The sequence below is a fragment of the Leuresthes tenuis genome, unplaced genomic scaffold (assembly GCF_036924035.1).
Source record: "Leuresthes tenuis unplaced genomic scaffold, fLeuTen1.0.hap1 SCAF_20, whole genome shotgun sequence".
In the NCBI taxonomy this organism is placed as follows: Eukaryota; Metazoa; Chordata; class Actinopteri; order Atheriniformes; family Atherinopsidae; genus Leuresthes; species Leuresthes tenuis.
The window spans coordinates 25092402-25103538 of NW_027325374.1; the positions used below are offsets into that span (position 1 = coordinate 25092402).

Genomic DNA, 11137 nt, shown 5'->3' on the forward strand with positions numbered 1-11137 from the left:
CCACTCCTGCTTTTGATGATGTATGGTTGGGCATTCACACATTTTTTTTGCCCATTTTTCAGGAATTATGAGTGGACATTCACACCTTGCAGCTGAACACCTCCTATCCCACTTATGATCATGTGCGGTTTGATTTTCGAAAAGTTTCTTTCATGTTTTCTAGCAATTATTGATGGACATGTAGACCTTCTTGCAGCTGAACACCTCCGCTCCCGCTTTTGATCATACATTGTCAGGCATTCGCACCTTGTCTTACCCACTTTTTACAAACTTTAGTCGAACAGTCACACCTTTTTGCAGCCGAACACCACCTCTCCCGCTTTTGATGATGTATGGTCCAGCATTCTTACCTTTTCTAACACATTCTTCAGCAATTATGGTCGGAGATTCACACCTACTCAGAGCCGAACACCACCGCTCCCGCATTCGATGGTGTATAGTCGGGCATTCTCACCCTTTCTCATCAGCTTTTTACAAATTATGATCTGACATTCACACTTGCTTTTGATAATGTATTGTTAGGCATTCGCACCTTTTTTTTTACCCATTTTTCATGAATTATGGGTGGACATTCACACCTTCTTGCAGCCTAACACCTCCTCTCCCGCTTATGATCATGTGCGGTTTGATATTCGAAAATTTACTTTCTTGTTTTAAAGCAATTATTGATGGAAATTCAAACCTTCTTTTTGATGGTGTATAGTCGGGCTTTCGAGCCTTTTCTTCCCGGTTTTTACAAACCATGGTCGGACTTTCACAGCTTCTTGTAGCCGAACAACTCCGCTCCCGCTATTGATTGTGTACAGTCGGGTATTTTAACCTTTTCTTACCCGCTTTTTACCAACTATGGTCGGACATTCACACCGTCTTACAGCGGAACACCTCTGCTCCCGCTTTTGATGGTGTATAGTCGGGCATTCGAACCTTTTCTTACCCGCTTTTTACAAACTATGGTGGGACATTCAAACCTTCTTGTATCCGAAAACCTCCGCTCTCTCTTTTGATCATACATTGTCGGACATTCGCACCTTTTCTTACCCGCTTTTTACAAACCATGGTCGGACATTCACATCTTCTTGTAGCCGAACACATCCGCTCCCGCTACTGATTGTGTACAGTCAGGTATTTTAACCTTTTCTTACCCGCTTTTTACCAAGTATGGTCGGACATTCACACCTTCGTACAGCGGAACACGTCCGCTCCCTCTTTTGATGGTGTATGTTCGGGCATTCAAACCTTTTCTTACCCGCTTTTTCCAAACTATGGTCAGCTATTCACAGCTTCCTCTCCACCATACTTGTATGGTGGGATATTCACACCCACTTGCATCCGAAGACCTCCGCCCCAAATTTTGTTGATATTTAGTCGGACATTCGAACCTTACCCGCTTTTGGCAAACTATGGCCTTCTTGCAGCCAAACACCTCTGATCTCGCTTTTGATGATGTAAGGTTGGGCATTCAGACCTTGTTTCACCTGCTTTTCACCAAATATAGTCGGACATTCACACCCACTTGCATCCGAAGACCTCCTCCCCAAATTTTGTTGATATTTAGTCGGACATTCGCACCTTACCCGCTTTTGGCAAACTATGGCCTTCTTGCAGCCAAACACCGCTGATCTCGCTTTTGATGATGTAAAGTTGGGCATTCAGACCTTGCTTCACCTGCTTTCCACCAAATATAGTCGGACATTCACACCTTCTTGCAGCCGAACACTTCCGCTCCACCTTTTAGTGTTCTATCACACCTTTTTTTCACCGCATTTTATACATTATGGTCGGAAATTTTCAACCACTCTCATCCGAAGACCTCTCCTCCCGCTTTTGTTAATATATTTGAACTTTAGTCGGACATTCAAACCTTCTTGCAGCTGAACCACCTCCGCTCCCTGTTTTGATCATATATGGTCTGGCAATACTACCTTTTCTTACCCGTTTGTGAGTAATTATGGCTGGACATTCACAGCTACTTGCAGCCGAACACAACCTCTCTCGCTTTTGATGATGTATGGACCGGCATTCTTACCTTTTCTAACACATTTTTCAGCAATTATGGTCGGAGATTCACACCTACTCACAGCCGAACAACTCCGCTCCCGCATTTGATGGTGTATAGTCGGGCATTCTCACCCTTTCTCATCAGCTTTTTGCAAATTATGATCTGACATTCACACCTACTTGCAGTCGAACAGCTCTGCTCCCGCTTTTGATTATGTTTGGTTGGATATTCGAACCTTTTCTTAACTTCTTTTTACATATTTTGGTTGGACGTTCACACCTTCTTGTAGCCGAACACTTCCACTCCTGCTTTTGATGATGTATGGTTGGGCATTCACACCTTTTTTTTGCCCATTTTTCAGGAATTATGGGTGGACATTCACACCTTGCAGCTGAACACCTCCTATCCCACTTATGATCATGTGCGGTTTGATTTTCAAAAAGTTTCTTTCATGTTTTCTAGCAATTATTGATGGACATGTAGACCTTCTTGCAGCTGAACACCTCCGCTCCCGCTTTTGATCATACATTGTCAGGCATTCGCACCTTGTCTTACCCACTTTTTACAAACTTTAGTCGAACAGTCACACCTTTTTGCAGCCGAACACCACCTCTCCCGCTTTTGATGATGTATGGTCCAGCATTCTTACCTTTTCTAACACATTCTTCAGCAATTATGGTCGGACATTCACACCTACTCAGAGCCGAACACCTCCGCTCCCGCATTTGATGGTGTATAGTCGGGCATTCTCACCCTTTCTCATCAGCTTTTTACAAATTATGATCTGACATTCACACCTGCTTTTGATAATGTATTGTTAGGCATTCGCACCTTTTTTTTACCCATTTTTCATGAATTATGGGTGGACATTCACACCTTCCTGCAGCCGAACACCTCCTCTCCCGCTTATGATCATGTGCGGTTTGATATTCGAAAATTTACTTTCTTGTTTTAAAGCAATTATTGATGGACATTCAAACCTTCTTTTTGATGGTGTATAGTCGGGCTTTCGAGCCTTTTCTTCCCGGTTTTTACAAACCATGGTCGGACTTTCACACCTTCTTGTAGCCGAACAACTCCGCTCCCGCTATTGATTGTGTACAGTCGGGTATTTTAACCTTTTCTTACCCGCTTTTTACCAACTATGGTCGGACATTCACACCGTCTTACAGCGGAACACCTCTGCTCCCGCTTTTGATGGTGTATAGTCGGGCATTCGAACCTTTTCTTACCCGCTTTTTACAAACTATGGTGGGACATTCAAACCTTCTTGTATCCGAAAACCTCCGCTCTCTCTTTTGATCATACATTGTCGGACATTCGCACCTTTTCTTACCCGCTTTTTACAAACCATGGTCGGACTTTCACATCTTCTTGTAGCCGAACACATCCGCTCCCGCTATTGATTGTGTACAGTCGGGTATTTTAACCTTTTCTTACCCGCTTTTTACCAAGTATGGTCGGACATTCACACCTTCGTACAGCGGAACACCTCCGCTCCCTCTTTTGATGGTGTATGTTCGGGCATTCAAACCTTTTCTTACCCGCTTTTTCCAAACTATGGTCGGCTATTCACAGCTTCCTCTCCACCATACCTGTATGGTGGGATATTCACACCCACTTGCATCTGAAGACCTCCGCCCCAAATTTTGTTGATATTTAGTCGGACATTCGCACCTTACCCGCTTTTGGCAAACTATGGCCTTCTTGCAGCCAAACACCTCTGATCTCGCTTTTGATGATGTAAGGTTGGGCATTCAGACCTTGCTTCACCTGCTTTTCACCAAATATAGTCGGACATTCACACCTTCTTGCAGCCGAACACTTCCGCTCCACCTTTTAGTGTTCTATCACACCTTTTTTTCACCGCATTTAATACATTATGGTCGGAAATTTTCAACCACTCTCATCCGAAGACCTCTCCTCCCGCTTTTGTTAATATATTTGAACTTTAGTCGGACATTCAAACCTTCTTGCAGCTGAACCACCTCCGCTCCCTGTTTTGATCATATATGGTCTGGCAATACTACCTTTTCTTACCCGTTTGTGAGTAATTATGGCCTGACATTCACACCTACTTGCAGCCGAACACAACCTCTCTCGCTTTTGATGATGTATGGACCGGCATTCTTACCTTTTCTAACACATTTTTCAGCAATTATGGTCGGAGATTCACACCTACTCACAGCCGAACAACTCCGCTCCCACATTTGATGGTGTATAGTCGGGCATTCTCACCCTTTCTCATCAGCTTTTTGCAAATTATGATCTGACATTCACACCTACTTGCAGTCGAACAGCTCTGCTCCCGCTTTTGATTATGTTTGGTTGGATATTCGAACCTTTTCTTAACTTCTTTTTACATATTTTGGTTGGACGTTCACACCTTCTTGTAGCCGAACACTTCCACTCCTGCTTTTGATGATGTATGGTTGGGCATTCACACCTTTTTTTTGCCCATTTTTCAGGAATTATGGGTGGACATTCACACCTTGCAGCTGAACACCTCCTATCCCACTTATGATCATGTGCGGTTTGATTTTCGAAAAGTTTCTTTCATGTTTTCTAGCAATTATTGATGGACATGTAGACCTTCTTGCAGCTGAACACCTCCGCTCCCGCTTTTGATCATACATTGTCAGGCATTCGCACCTTGTCTTACCCACTTTTTACAAACTTTAGTCGAACAGTCACACCTTTTTGCAGCCGAACACCACCTCTCCCGCTTTTGATGATGTATGGTCCAGCATTCTTACCTTTTCTAACACATTCTTCAGCAATTATGGTCGGACATTCACACCTACTCAGAGCCGAACACCTCCGCTCCCGCATTTGATGGTGTATAGTCGGGCATTCTCACCCTTTCTCATCAGCTTTTTACAAATTATGATCTGACATTCACACCTGCTTTTGATAATGTATTGTTAGGCATTCGCACCTTTTTTTTTACCCATTTTTCATGAATTATGGGTGGACATTCACACCTTCTTGCAGCCGAACACCTTCTCTCCCGCTTATGATCATGTGCGGTTTGATATTCGAAAATTTACTTTCTTGTTTTAAAGCAATTATTGATGGACATTCAAACCTTCTTTTTGATGGTGTATAGTCGGGCTTTCGAGCCTTTTCTTCCCGGTTTTTACAAACCATGGTCGGACTTTCACACCTTCTTGTAGCCGAACAACTCCGCTCCCGCTATTGATTGTGTACAGTCGGGTATTTTAACCTTTTCTTACCCGCTTTTTACCAACTATGGTCGGACATTCACACCGTCTTACAGCGGAACACCTCTGCTCCCGCTTTTGATGGTGTATAGTCGGGCATTCGAAGCTTTTCTTACCCGCTTTTTACAAACTATGGTGGGACATTCAAACCTTCTTGTATCCGAAAACCTCCGCTCCCGCTATTGATTGTGTACAGTCGGGTATTTTAACCTTTTCTTACCCGCTTTTTACCAACTATGGTCGGACATTCACACCTTCGTACAGCGGAACACCTCCGCTCCCTCTTTTGATGGTGTATGTTCGGGCATTCAAACCTTTTCTTACCCGCTTTTTCCAAACTATGTTCGGCTATTCACAGCTTCCTCTCCACCATACTTGTATGGTGGAATATTCACACCCACTTGCATCCGAAGACCTCCGCCCCAAATTTTGTTGATATTTAGTCGGACATTCGCACCTTACCCGCTTTTGGAAAACTATGGCCTTCTTGCAGCCAAACACCTCTGATCTCGCTTTTGATGATGTAAGGTTGGGCATTCAGACCTTGCTTCACCTGCTTTTCACCAAATATAGTCGGACATTCACACCTTCTTGCAGCCGAACACTTCCGCTTTTAGTGTTCTATGAGGCATTCACATATTTTTTTTCACCGTATTTTATAGATTATGGTTGGAAATTCTCACCCACTCTCATCTGAAGACCTCTCCTCCCGCTTTTGTTAATATATAGTCGGGCATTCGAACCTTTTCTTACCCGCTTTTTACAAATTATAGTTGAACATTCACACCTACTTGCAGCTGAATACTTCCGCTCCACCTTTTAGGTATGTATGGTTGGCATTTGCACCTCTTTTTATACTGATTGCTGAAGATTAAGTTGTACTTTCTCAAACTACAACATTTTTTTATTTGTTGAAACTTGATTTGAAGTGGATAAATAAGGAGGACAAACAGTTTTAAGTCAGGCTGATAGAAGGAATTAATTTTATAGCAAAATCTGTACTTCGTCATATGTCGAGAGATGCTTATTGCTGAAGAAGTTCTTTCTCATTCTACAAAGTACAACGTTGTTTATCGTTGAAACTTGATTAGACATGAATAAATATGAAGGACAAAGCAGTCTTAACTTGGTTTGAGTTAAGGAATTCGTTTTATAGGAGAATCCGAATTCGTGCATAACTCATAAAATAGAGCTTATTTTCGGATTCCTGAAGAATGATTCTGGTTCTTTCTCATAATACAAAGTTTGTTGTTTATTGTTGAAACTTCATCAGAAGTGAAGAAATAAATGAATGTCTATCAACAAATGTGGGATCTAAACTCTAGTGCTTCCTCTAAAATAATTTCCTTTCTCAATTTAGAAATGTGTGTGTGTAAGTCACAACACCCGTGACACCAAAACGGCTTTCTTTTCTCTACACTCTGCACTATGAGCACACACACCAAATCAGAAAGGCTTTTTTCTCTCTTTTCTACATTATGGACTGTGGGGACACAAAACCGCTCTCTCTCTTTTTTTTTTTTATCGTGTGCCAGGGCGTTGTCTCATGTATTAGATTATGCTTAAGATACGAATGGGTTTATCAGTCACATCAGAATCCATACATACTGATCCTCCCGTAATAAAATGGTCGGATCTTATCAAACACACTTTGTTTCTTGTGACAATCAAGTCAGCGAAACAGCGTATACACGTCAAGACACTGAATCAAGTTTGCCACAAGAACTCATAAGTTTGGCAGTATTGCTCTGCCATCAGCAATGATACACCCATTTTATTTTCGTGAGACATGTGCAAGCACCTGTTCATCTACTGTTCTATCACTATGAATTAGTAATCTATTATCAATAAGGATACTTCTACAACTACTATCAAAGTATGTCCGGACTTCTTATGTTGTCAGTTGCTATATATGAATAAGTGGGTAGCTACTGACAAGCATTAAGCATGTCACACAGCCCAAACATATAACATTTCAGGACACACCACACAGTTAACAACCACAGTGAAGCGTGTCAAAGCCCAAACATGTAACATTCAACAGGACACTTACACAACACATTCAAATCAAACAGTCAGACAACATACAAGAACATATACCCCAGCCGGCATTGCTCCCTGCCTATTTTCGTACAGCACACTATGTGTGCGCACACCTTTATTCACAAACTCTTCAACTTATACTCTTTTACCGAAGCTGCTACAGCTCGATTGGCCAAATACCCTTAGATCCTATTTCGGTTAATTTGACATCTGCCTTGTATGTAACAGATTAGCGGTTTAGCAGTTTTAATTTAGTTTGAGTGAAGGAATTAATTTTATAGCAAAATCCGAAATCGTGAAGAACTAAGCTTATTCTCGGATTCCTGAATCTTTAGATTTGCTCTTTCTTTTACTGCAAAGTACAATGTTGAGCAGCACTAATGAGTTGTTTCTATTTTTGGCAGGCTTTACCTTTGCGGGTGAAGCCCTTTCTGTCTGTGCAAAAGAAATCTTCTTACTGTGCAGAGTGACTTCTCTGAGTAGAGTCGCCTTACTTGTTGCGACTGTGCCGATGTTCGAAGCTGGAGTGCAAAGTTGTTGCTTGAATGGTGCTTGCTGGAGCGTGCGGGAGTGCAAAGTTATACCATTTAAAAGGGCTGAAGAGTGCTCAGTGCAGCGGGTGGGCGACACTCTGGCCACCTTGAAAACCGAGATTACATCCACTACCAGGGGCAGCCCAAGTTCTGCCGCAAGTGTGGTGAGCATGGGCACCTGGTTGAGGCTTGTACCAAGGTGTTATGTGGGAAGAGCAGAGAAATTGGGCAAACTTTTGGAGAGTGTCCAAATGGCAGGAAATGTAATCTCTGTGGAGAATTAAATCACCTCTTCAGAGATTGCCCTAAATCTTTTGCCAACAAATTAAAGACGGTAAAGCCACAGTCAAGCCAACAAAGAGAAGGACCAAAGGTGGCAGTTGGTGAACAAAGTGAAGAGGTTGACCCAATAAATTCAAACTTCCCGCCAAAAGCTTGGATTGGAAGTGAGGAGCAAAAAGGGGAGGGGCCTGTAGAGGCCTCACCACTCAGTGTTGAAGTCTGTGAGAATTCACAGGCAGAGGGTGGAGCTACGCTAAATGAGGAGGAAGAGCAGACAGGTGAGTCTAGTGAAGATACTCACCTCCCCGAAGGTCAACAGCCGAAGAGGACGGCATCTGAGCCTCTGATTCCCCAGTGGTATCAGAGAAGAGGGGAAGGGTTAGGTCCCTTTCAGACAGTTCTTCAGTGGAAGAACCTAGAGTCTTCCCCTCCGACTCACCAAATGAGGTCTCCTTTTTAACTTCAGCTCTGCACTCGACCCCCAGGGACTCAAAGTTAAATGCAACATTGCGTCAGAGGCCAACACCGAGAGTCCGAAAAGGAAATATAGATCAACCTACTCACTTTTCACCTAAAGAAATGAAGGAAGAGCTAGTTTCCCAAGAAATAACCTGTGTGTAATTTGTTTTGATAACTTAGAAAAACGAAAATGACATACCTACTTTCCTTTATGCTTTTAATGGTTCTCACCTTCTCAACACTAAATGTGAGAAGTGTGAAATCAAAGACAAGAGCCCAGAGTATTTTATCCATCTTAGACTCCATAAAATCAGATGTGTTTTTAATACAAGAATGTGGACTACCTTTTTTAAAAAACCATAGACAATGGGAGGAAATGTGGCCCCATTTATCGATATGGAGTGGCTCAAATCAAAATAAAAATGATGGTGTGGCCATTCTAATTAAAAATCCGCATGTTCTGGTGAAAGGTAGCACAGTGGTGAGAGACGGACGGGCACTTTTAGCACACTTGAATTTTATGGGGCAAGACTTTAACCTCTTAAATATTTATGGTTTCAATGGAAAAAATGAAAGGTATGACCTTTTAGAAGATATACAGCTTTACATGCTAGGGCAAGTACCTTTAGTTGTAGGAGGGGATTTTAACTGTATCTTGAGCAGGAAAGATAGAAAAAGAGCAGGGGTAGATTTTAAAGTGGATAAGACTTCGATTTTACTTCAGGGCATATGCAGGGATTTTAAGCTTACTGACTGTTTTAAAACCATGCATCCCAGAGAGGAGGGCTTCACCTGGTTTAGTCATGATGGCACCAGAGCCTCTCGCATTGATTATTTCTTTACTAGAGATTGCCCACCCACTGATGTTAGATTAACCCCTGTTTTCTTTTCAGACCACCTTATGCTCTCCTGCACCCTTTCACCCCCTTCTGGTGTGACGGTAGGAAGTGGTCTGTGGAAACTCAACTGTTCCCTGTTGGAGGATGAAATCATAGTCAGTCAGTACAGGGAATGTTATAAAGAGTGGCAGACCCTTCAAGACCTCTACGAAACACATGCACAATGGTGGGAAATGGTGAAGGAAACGACCCAGACTTTTTTTAAACAGCAAGGTAAACGTAAAAAAAGGAAAGAGAATAGATGTATGATGGGACTACATAAACGCTTACAGCGCTACTTTAAACTAAATCAGTGTGGCATAGACTTTAAAGAAGAAATCAAAGATGTCAAAAAGGAAATGTCAGTTTTAGCAGAAATAAAGAGTAAAGGAATTTTTGTAAGAAGCAGGGAGCAGGAAATTGAGGAAGGTGAAAAAGAAAGAAAGTTATAAATAAAAAGGAGTGTATTCAAAATCTAAAAAGAGAAGATGGGTTTTTAACAAAATCCACACAAGAGATGATTGAAACTGTACATACCTTTTATAGTAACATGTACAAAGAGAAACCAGTGCACTTGGAAACATCGGCAGAAATCTTAAAATTCGTTGACAAAACCGTAAAAGAGAATGCACACTTGACACAGAATTTTACTGCTTTAGAGTTAAAAAAATGCCTAACAGGTTTTAAGAGAAGTCGAGCTCCGGGTTTAGACGGGCTTCCTGCAGAATTCTATCTGACCTATTGGGACCTTTTATCATCAGACATTTTAGATGTTTTTAAAGATTTTGAAAAACTCGACCGACTGCCTGACAGTTTTAGAGTGGGAATAGTGACTCTACTTTATAAAAAAAATGATAAGACTGACCTAAAGAATTGGAGGCCCATCACACTTTTAAACTTTGACTGTAAACTTTTTAGCAAGGTTTTAGCGACACGGATGTCCTCTGTTTTAGAGGAGGTAATTCACCCAGACCAAGCTTGTGCCATCTCAGGGAGACAACTCACCGACAGCCTCGTACTGATTCGAGACATCATTGATTACGCTAGAGACAGAAACACCCGGCTTGTCATCTTAAATTTAGACTTTGAAAAAGCATTTGATCGGGTCTCGCATCAATATCTCTTTCAGGTGTTGCAGCCATCGAAAAGGGCCCGATTGTTCCTACTTGGTGAGCTTTGCTTGGTTGAGACGCTTGCCCCCCCCCCCCCCTGCTCCTCGGCTGACCAAGTAGAAACAATCTATTCGATGGCTGCCTTGTCTTGTAAGGCGACTCTACTCAGAGAAGTCACTCTGCAAAGTAGCAAGATTTCTTTTGCACAGACAGAAAGGGCTTCACCCGCAAAGGTAAAGCCTGCCAATAATAGAAACAACTCATTAGTGCTGCTCTCCACGGAAGTCTTTAGTAAAAGGCGAAAGACTTGTATGTTATGAAGAGAAACCAGAGTACGATTATCCGTCACTGCGGGAGCAGGGCATCAGGCTAGTTGGTATAGCCACCTTCCCCATGGTGAGCTTTGCTTGGTTGAGACGCTTGGCCCCCCCCCCCCCTTGCTCCTCGGCTGACCAAGTAGGAACAATCGGGCCCTATTCGATGGCTGCCTTGTCTTTTACTCTATGCAAAAGACAAGGCAGCAACAAAAACACCACGAGAATCCCGTATTGAGGCTTTGTTCTGACCGCTCATTCGGTGTCGCGTTTCTTTCAAGCAATTCTCCCGG

At 42.5% G+C, this 11137-nt stretch overlaps 1 non-coding gene across 1 annotated transcript; it reads right to left on the bottom strand.

The window, feature by feature from the left end:
- Window positions 1-10752: 10752 nt before the first annotated feature.
- On the bottom strand, window positions 10753-10866 carry LOC140279119 (U5 spliceosomal RNA). Its single transcript, XR_011909314.1, has one exon. It is a non-coding gene; the product is annotated as a U5 spliceosomal RNA (small nuclear RNA).
- Window positions 10867-11137: the final 271 nt, after the last annotated feature.